Source organism: Chiloscyllium plagiosum, unplaced genomic scaffold, assembly GCF_037043375.1.
Source record: "Chiloscyllium plagiosum isolate Xiang-an unplaced genomic scaffold, Cpla_swu_hap1 HiC_scaffold_46, whole genome shotgun sequence".
Lineage (NCBI taxonomy): Eukaryota > Metazoa > Chordata > Chondrichthyes > Orectolobiformes > Hemiscylliidae > Chiloscyllium > Chiloscyllium plagiosum.
In genome coordinates this window covers 40,619,209-40,627,483 of record NW_028270184.1, presented here as the reverse complement: position 1 = coordinate 40,627,483, position 8,275 = coordinate 40,619,209, and positions in this window count along the sequence as shown.

Here is an 8,275-nt window from a genome sequence, read left to right as displayed (position 1 = left end):
TTCAGGGGAAATGGTCGAGCTCAGGCACCATCTTGGTAAATCTCCTCTTACCACGCTCCGGTGCAAACACACGTTTCCTGAAGGCGGCAGTCAGAACAGAATAAAGTTATCTGAAGAAAAGCAGCAATAACGGAACAAAATCAGCAGATCTAGTGCATCTGGGGAGAGATTTTCGAGCCAAACGATCCGCCGTTGGAACGAATGGTGTGTGTAGGTGGGGCAGGAATGTGAAAGGAGATGGACAGGGTCTAAAATGATTGATCTCGATACTGGGTATTGAAGATTGCACGGTATCTCAGCAGGAAATGACGTTCCGCTCTTCCAAATCGCGCTGTGCTATGCGGGAGCTCTACAGCAGACCAAACTGAAATGGAGGCATGGGAAGACAGTGGGATGTTGCAGTGACAGGAACCTGGAAGCTCACGGCCTTATTTTGCTTGCAGATGGAACGAAGGTGTACACACGTTTGTCACCCGCTCTGTTTTTCTCTCCCCAGTCTGGACGAGATCACATTGCAGTTTGCTAAATTGAGTGATGGGCAGATAAATCACTGAAACTTACACAGTGAGGAGAGACACCATAAACGATCAGCATGCACTTCTTGGATTGCGTGGAATGGTATCATATGGGGAAGTGCTGGAAGTCAAGAAGGATTGGATGATGGCGTACAGAGAGAAAGTTTCCTGCATTGTGCCGGTATTCAGTGGTATGGGCTAGTGGGGAAAGGGCAGAATGTATATCTTCCTGTGGTACATGCTATAAACAGTTCACTCCGGAGCAAAAGTATTTAATGATTTTCATTCAAACACTGACAGTAGGCACAGCTTGCAGAAGTCACGTGTTTGCACTATCACTGTCACTCTGTCTCCCCGAGAGCAGCAGTACTCCCACACATTGATTCAGACAGAACAGTTCTTCCTGTGACATGCCCCTTCGAGAATGGAGGGACAGGTGTTAATAACCCGTCCTTGGAACGGAGTATCTGTATTGCTCAATAGCAATCACTGAACTGTCCAAGCTCCATTTCAAATAACTTTACCCATAGCCTTGTATGACTTGGCATCACAAATTCACATCCGAATATTTCGGAAAGTTATGGGGATTTCTGCCTCTTCGATCCTTGCATACACTGTATTCCAGATTTCAAACACCCACTGTTTGAAAACGTTTTTCCACGCCTCTGACCTTAAATCGATGGCCAACCGTGGTCGAAGTCTCCATCAAAGTATAACATGTACTTCAGTCTATTCTATCCATATCCCTCAGTACTTTTTACATCTTAATCATGCCCCCATCAATCTCCTCTGCTCTAAGAAAAACAGCTCTAGTTTGTCCAATCTCACTTCTTCAGCCCAGACAATATCTTATCAAGTCTCCCCTGCATCGTTTCTCGTTCTATTACATCCCTGCTATAATGTAAATTGTATAATTACACACATTGGTCTCGCTTGAGCCGAATGAACAAGTGAAATAAATGATGTGCAATTCGATAAAAAACTGGTGTTTTTTAAAATAAAGTTTCTTTTCCTCAATGCTGCCCTGTGCCCTTTCCCTGAGCCTAATGTTTCAATAATCCCTGGTCCATGTCAGTAAAAGCTGCTACATGAGGATTGATCTCACAACCCCGGTATCCAAATGGATCAACTAATTTGAAGGTCCCGATGGTGAGACTTGGCCATGGTCACACATGAACAGTGAACGCAGCAACACCAACTGAACGAGGTCAATGTGAAAGTGATTGTAAGGGAAATGGGAGGGGGAACTTAAAGGAGGTATGTGTTTGTGGGAGGGAGGGAAGACTCCAAGAAGGGGTGAGTCTGAATCCTTGTATATGACTCGCAGAGATGTGTGAGAGAGAGAGGGGTTTAGTGGCAAAGTAATCATAATCTCTGAGAATGTTTTCATGTAATATCAACTAATTTCTTTCTGTGTGTTCTCTGCATGAGTCACAAGGAATAAAATGCAGTGACTTGGATTCGTACGATGTTACTGCAGCCACAATGCAGAATATTTTATCATTGAAACGATTACCGAGTCATGCAGAGACCCGCGTTTAAAAACAACAATAATTACAGTGACAGAGGATATGTTAGGAAGAGTAGCAGATGCAAAACAGGAATATTAGGCGAGGGATAACAAACATGTGGGAATTCAGAATTGGCTGAATTTTAAATTCGATAACCTCAGACGCTGTGGTGGTTCCATCGGACTGCATGTTGAAGACTGAGTTTGATGGATTTCGAGAAACAAAAAGTTTCAGGGGATAGTATTAGATCACTGTTAAGGAAACTACTGGATAACATAGGGAGGGAGAAAATCGAACTCCAATCAGAGTTGCAAGGCTTGATCAGGGATAATTATCATGACCTTTTCAGGAGGAAGTCACATCCAATGGATTTGATTGAATTAGTTTGTGGAGGTCGATTATTTAGTTTTGTAGGAAGGCCTTTGACAAATTTCCACCTAGGAAACTGAAAAATAAAGTAAAACCTCACAATATGATGGATAACGTGGCAAGTTACATCGAAAATTGTCTTAGTAGCAGGCGACAGAGGGTGGTGGGAGAAGGCTGTTTGTGTGACTGGAGACCAGTGTCCCCTGGTGTACCACAGAGATCAGTGCTGTGTCCCTTATTGTTTGTGATATTCATAACAAAATATAGATGTGAATGTGGAGGGAGCGAGGTGGAGAGTGGGGAAGGTGTGATAAGTAAGTGTATGTTTGACATAAAGATTGGCTGGGTGGTTAGCAGAGAGGGGGAAGGCCTTAAGTTTACAGGAAGATGCAGATGGAATGGTCAGATGGGCACATCAATAGCAGATGGAATGTAACTCTGATAAATATGAAGTGATGCACTTTGGGAGATGGAACCAGGCAGGGGAGGACTCAATGAATGGCAGCACATTGGGAAGCTCAGATTGTGCTTCTCCACACATCCCTGAATGTGACTGGACAGGTTAATCCTTAAAAATGTGTTGCTGGAAAAGCGCAGCAGGTCAGGCAGCATCAAAGAAGCAGGAAAATCGATGTTTCGGGCAGATTCCTGAAGAAGGCTTATGCCCGAAACGTCCATTCTGCTGCTCCTTTGATGCTGCCTGACCTGCTTGCTTTTCCAGCAACACATTTTTTTAAGCTCTGATCTCCAGCATATGCATTACTCACTTTCTCCTGGACAGGTTAGTGGACTAGTTAAGAATTGGCCCTTGGGTGTAGCGTTTCCTAATCAGGGTGTAGATTATAAGAGTAATACAGGGCTTTGGTTCGGCAAAAATGGAGTACTGTATGTAGCTCCGGGAACCACATTCCAGGATGTTCCTGGAATGGAGCATATCAGCTATGGAGAGAGGCTGGATAAGCTCGGGTTGTTTACTATGGAGCAGAGAAAGCTGAGGAGTCAGTGATTCAGAAGGATACGATTATAAGCGGCACGGACAGGGTGGATAGGCAGCAGCTGTTCCTTTTAGTGAGAGGGTCAAGTACAAAGGAGCACTTTTAAAGTGAAGAGTTTGAGGTTCAGAGTTGATTTAAACATTTTTTTACCTCGAGGTGTGGGGTTCTGGGATTACTTCCTGAGAGGGGAATGATCACCTCACAATCGTTAAAAAGTACTTGGAGAGCAATTGGAAGTGTCATAACATTCCAGGCTATGGGCCTGCTGTTGGAAAGTGGGACTAGTATAGATCGTGCTGTATTTCTGTTGGCACAGAGTCTATGCCCCTGTGAGGTATATGGTGTGGAAGGTCAACTACTGAGCAGTTTAAGGCAGGAATTGATGGATTTCCGAAGAGTTATATTCATAAGGGTTATAAGAGTGAACTTTATTAGCTTGTTAAATTATGTCAATGTGAGAAATATGATAAAACAAGTACAGACTCCTTACAGTTTGAAACCAGAGAATGGAGAATGGGGAACAGGGAAATGGCAGAACTATGAAGCCACTACTTCGGTTCTGTCTTCATAGAACTTTCTAACAATACAAGGAAAACCGTGTCTGGTGAGGGAAAATCGTAGAGTACATGGAACAATAAACATAGTAAGTAAATGGTTTAGCAGAAATTATTGTGTCTGAAAGTAATGGTCATAGACAACACTAACATAGATTTATGAAATGGGAATTATGTTTGAGAAACAAACTGGGGAGACAAATGAAAGAGAAGCAATGAATGTAAAACATTTTGATTTTTAGAAAAATATTCGTCAAGCTCCAAGCCCAATTTGCAAAATCAATCAGAGTGGATTGGGGCTAATATATGGACATGTTTCTAGAATGGGTGGGCTGGCAGGAAGCAGTGAATAGAAATAAACAGACTCGTCAAGTAATAGCCTGAAATTGTCTGTAAGGTATGATTCTGTGAGCATGACTATGTCCCAGACTCCCCATTACCTTCCCCAGATATCTCCTGTCTCATCAGCAGGACGGACACAGCAGAAGTGGCGGTACAGTGGGATGCAGTTGGAAGGGAATTGCTCTTGGAGTCCTCAACAGTGACTCCGCATCCCATGAAGTCTCATGGTATTAGTTTGCACATGGGAAAGGAAATCCCTGCTGTTTACCATGTACCAGCCTCTCTCAACTGATGAATCAGTACTCCTTTATGCTGACCAACACTTGGAGGAAGCACTGAGGGTAGCACATACGGAAGATGCACTCTGGGTAGCGGATTTCAATGTTCACCACCAACAGTATCTCAGCTACAGCATTACTGATCGAGCTGGCCGGGTCGTAAAGGACATAACTGTCGGCAGGTGGTGAATGAACCAACAAGAGGAAAATACATACTTGACCACAGCCTTACTAATCTGCCAGTTGCAGAAGTATCTGTCCATGACAGTATCGGTACGAGTGACCACCGCATAGTCATTGTGGAGACAAAGTCACACCTGCATATTGAGAATAACCTCCACCATTTTGGGTGGTACTATCACGGTGTTTAATAGGGCAGACTTCGAACAGATCTAGCACTGTTCTAGGGCAGACTTCGAACAGATCCAACAACACTCAAATCTGGGTGTCCATAAGGTGTTGTGGGTCATCAATAGCAGGGGAATTGTACTCCTGCATAACCTCATGGCCTGGCATATCCCCCTCGCAACAATTGCCATCAATCCAGAGGATCAACATTGGTTCAATGGAATGTGCAGGATGGCAGGAGCAGCACGAGGCATACCTTACAATGAGGTGTCAGCCTGGTGATGCCACCAAACAGGACTACTTGTGCGCCAAACAGCATAAGCAGGAAGTGATAGACAGAGCTAAGTGATCCCACAAGCAACGGTTCAGATCTACGCTCTGCAGTCCTTCCACATATAGTCGATAAACATTGGGGACAATTAAACAATTCACTGGAGGACGAGATTCCACAAATAATTCCTTCCTCCATGATGAAAGAGCCCAGCACTTCAGTGTATAAGATAAGGCTGATGCATTTGCAACAATCTTCAGTCAGAAGTGCTGAGTGGATGATCCTCCAGTGGTCGTCAGCAATTCAGTTTCCAGTCATCAACCAATTCGATTCAGTCCACGTGATATCCAGAAATGATTGGAGATACTGGATACTCCATAGGGTCCATAATCTGACAACATTCTGGCAATAGTACTGAATACTTGTGCTCCATAACCTGCCACTCCCCTAGCCAAACTGTTTCAACACAGTTACAACAATGGCTTTCCCCGATTATGTAGAAAATTACCCAAGTATCTCCTGTATATAAAAAGCAAAACAAATCCACTTCATCAGTCTACTGTCGATCATCAGTAAAGTGGTGGAAGGTGTCAGTGCTTTTAAGCAGCACATGCTCAGCAATAACCTGGTCAATGACGACCAGTTTGGGCTCCACCAGGGCCACTCAGCTCTTGACCTCAGAACCGTTGTTCAAACAAGGACAACAGAGCTGAATTACAGAGGTGGGGTGATAGTGACAGCGCTTTTTGGCAAGGCTGCATTCGACCCTGTGTGGTATCAAGGGGCCTTAACAAAACTGGAATCAATGGGTATCAGAAGCAAACCCCCGCTGGTTAGATTCATACCTAACACGTAGGAAGATGGTCGTGGTTGATGAAGTTCAGTCAACTCAGCTCCAAGTCTGTAGGAGTCCCACGAGCAGTGAACAAAAACTTCATCAGTGTTGCTTCATCAATGACCGTCCCTCCATTTTAAGGTCAGAAGTGGGGATGTTCGCCAATGATTGTACAATATTCTGCAACATTTGTGGCTCCTCAGATACTGAAGCAGTCCATGTTCAAATGTGACAAGATCTGGACAGTATCCAGGCTGACAAATGACAAGTAATATTCAGGCCACACAAATGCCAGACCGTGACCATCACCAGTAAAATACAATCTAACCTGCCCCTTGGTATTCAATGGTGTTACTATCACTGAATCCCCCAGTATCAAAGTTCTGGTGGGTAATCATTGCTCAGAAACTCACTGGTCTCGCCACATAAACACAGTAACTACAAAAGCAGGTCAGGAGCTAGGAATACTGTGGCGAGTAACTCACATCCTGATTTCCAAAAGTCTGTCCATCATCTACAATGCATAAATCAGAAGTGTGATAGAAGACTCCCAATTTGCCAGGATGAGTGCAGCCCCAACAACACTCAAGAAGCTTTATACCATCCAGGATAAAACAATCAGTTTGATTGTCCCTTCATCCACAATGCTCCACCATCAACGCTCAGCAGCAGCAGTGTTTTACTATCTATATGCTGCTGTGAAATGATTCACCAAAGATCCTCAGAGACCACCTTCCCAACACACGACCACGTCTATCTAGAAGGACAAGAGCTGCATATGTATGGAAATACCATCATCTTTAAGTTCCCTCCAAGCCATTCACAATCCTGACTTGGAAATATATCACCGCTCCTTCATAGTCGCTGGGTCAGAATCCTGGAATTCACTCCCTAATGGCATTGGAGGTCAACCACAGCAGGTGGACTGCAGCGTTCAACAAGGCAGCTCATCACCACCTTCTCACGGGCAACTAGGGACAGGCAATACATACTGGCCCAGCCAGTGACACCAGATTCACGAAATAAATAAATAGAAATTAACAGAGGATGGTTGCTGAGGTGTCGCAGGGATCAGTGCTTGGCGCCCAGGTGTTCACAATGCCCTTTAAACATTGGGTTGCTGGAATCAGATACAATATATCCCAGCCTGCTGACAGCACTAACGGATGTGGGATTGTGAGTGGGTGAGGAGGATGTAAAAAAGCACCGAGAAGACTAAGACAAGTGGAGTGAACGGGTAAATACGTGACAGATGGAGAACAATGTGGATAGAGGTGATGGTGTGCCCTTTGGTGGAAACGATAAATTGGCAGCCTACCATTTGAAAAGGATTGGTTGAAACATGTTGATTTACAAAGGGACGTATGCTCCTTTTTGTTGTTTCCTTCTGCATAAACCCCTGAGGTCCCTGCAGCACAGTGAGTTCTGTAACCAGAAGTCAATACTAGGCATGGCATTGCCACGCTGACCAGTGTACATAGAACCAGCAAGTGGGGAGCTACTACATTGAAAAGGATCTGGATCTCCTTGTACACCAGTCACTGAAAGCAATATTGCAGGGAAGAAAGCAGTAAAGAAGATAAATCGTGTGCTGACCTTCATCTCAGGGGGATGTGAGTCCAGGAGAAATAATGTCTTACTGCAGGTGTATAGGGCCTTAGTGAGACATCATCTCAAACATTGTGCAGTATTGTGGCCAGTTCTCATCTCCATACCTAATAAAGGACAAACTGACATTGAGAGAGAGAGCATTGAAGGATGACCAGACTGATATCTGGGATGGCGAGCTTGTTGTCGGTACAGACTTTGTGGTGACTGGGCCCATATTCCATGGCGTTTAGGAAAATGAGTGGAGAAATCAGTGGAATGTACAAAAGTCTGACAGGGTGAGACAGATTGGAAGCAGGGATGATAATTCCCCTGGCTAGAACGTCTAGAACAAGGAGCAACAGTATTAGGTACAGGCAGGTTACTCTGCACTGAGATGAGAATACATGTCTGCACTCACAGACTGGTGAACATGGGGAATTCTTTCGCACCTGGAAACTAAGACACTGATTATAAATAAAGATTGAGAGACAGTAAAGTGATGATCGGAGAGCAGGAGCACGGTGTGGAAATGAAGGACCAACCATCATTACATTGAGTTGGGTAGCAAACTCGATGGACCAAACGTACTACTGCACTGCCTATTTTATAGCTTCCCAAGGTTACTCACATTAACGGATATGTATATCGTGTGAGTTAAGTGCATTGA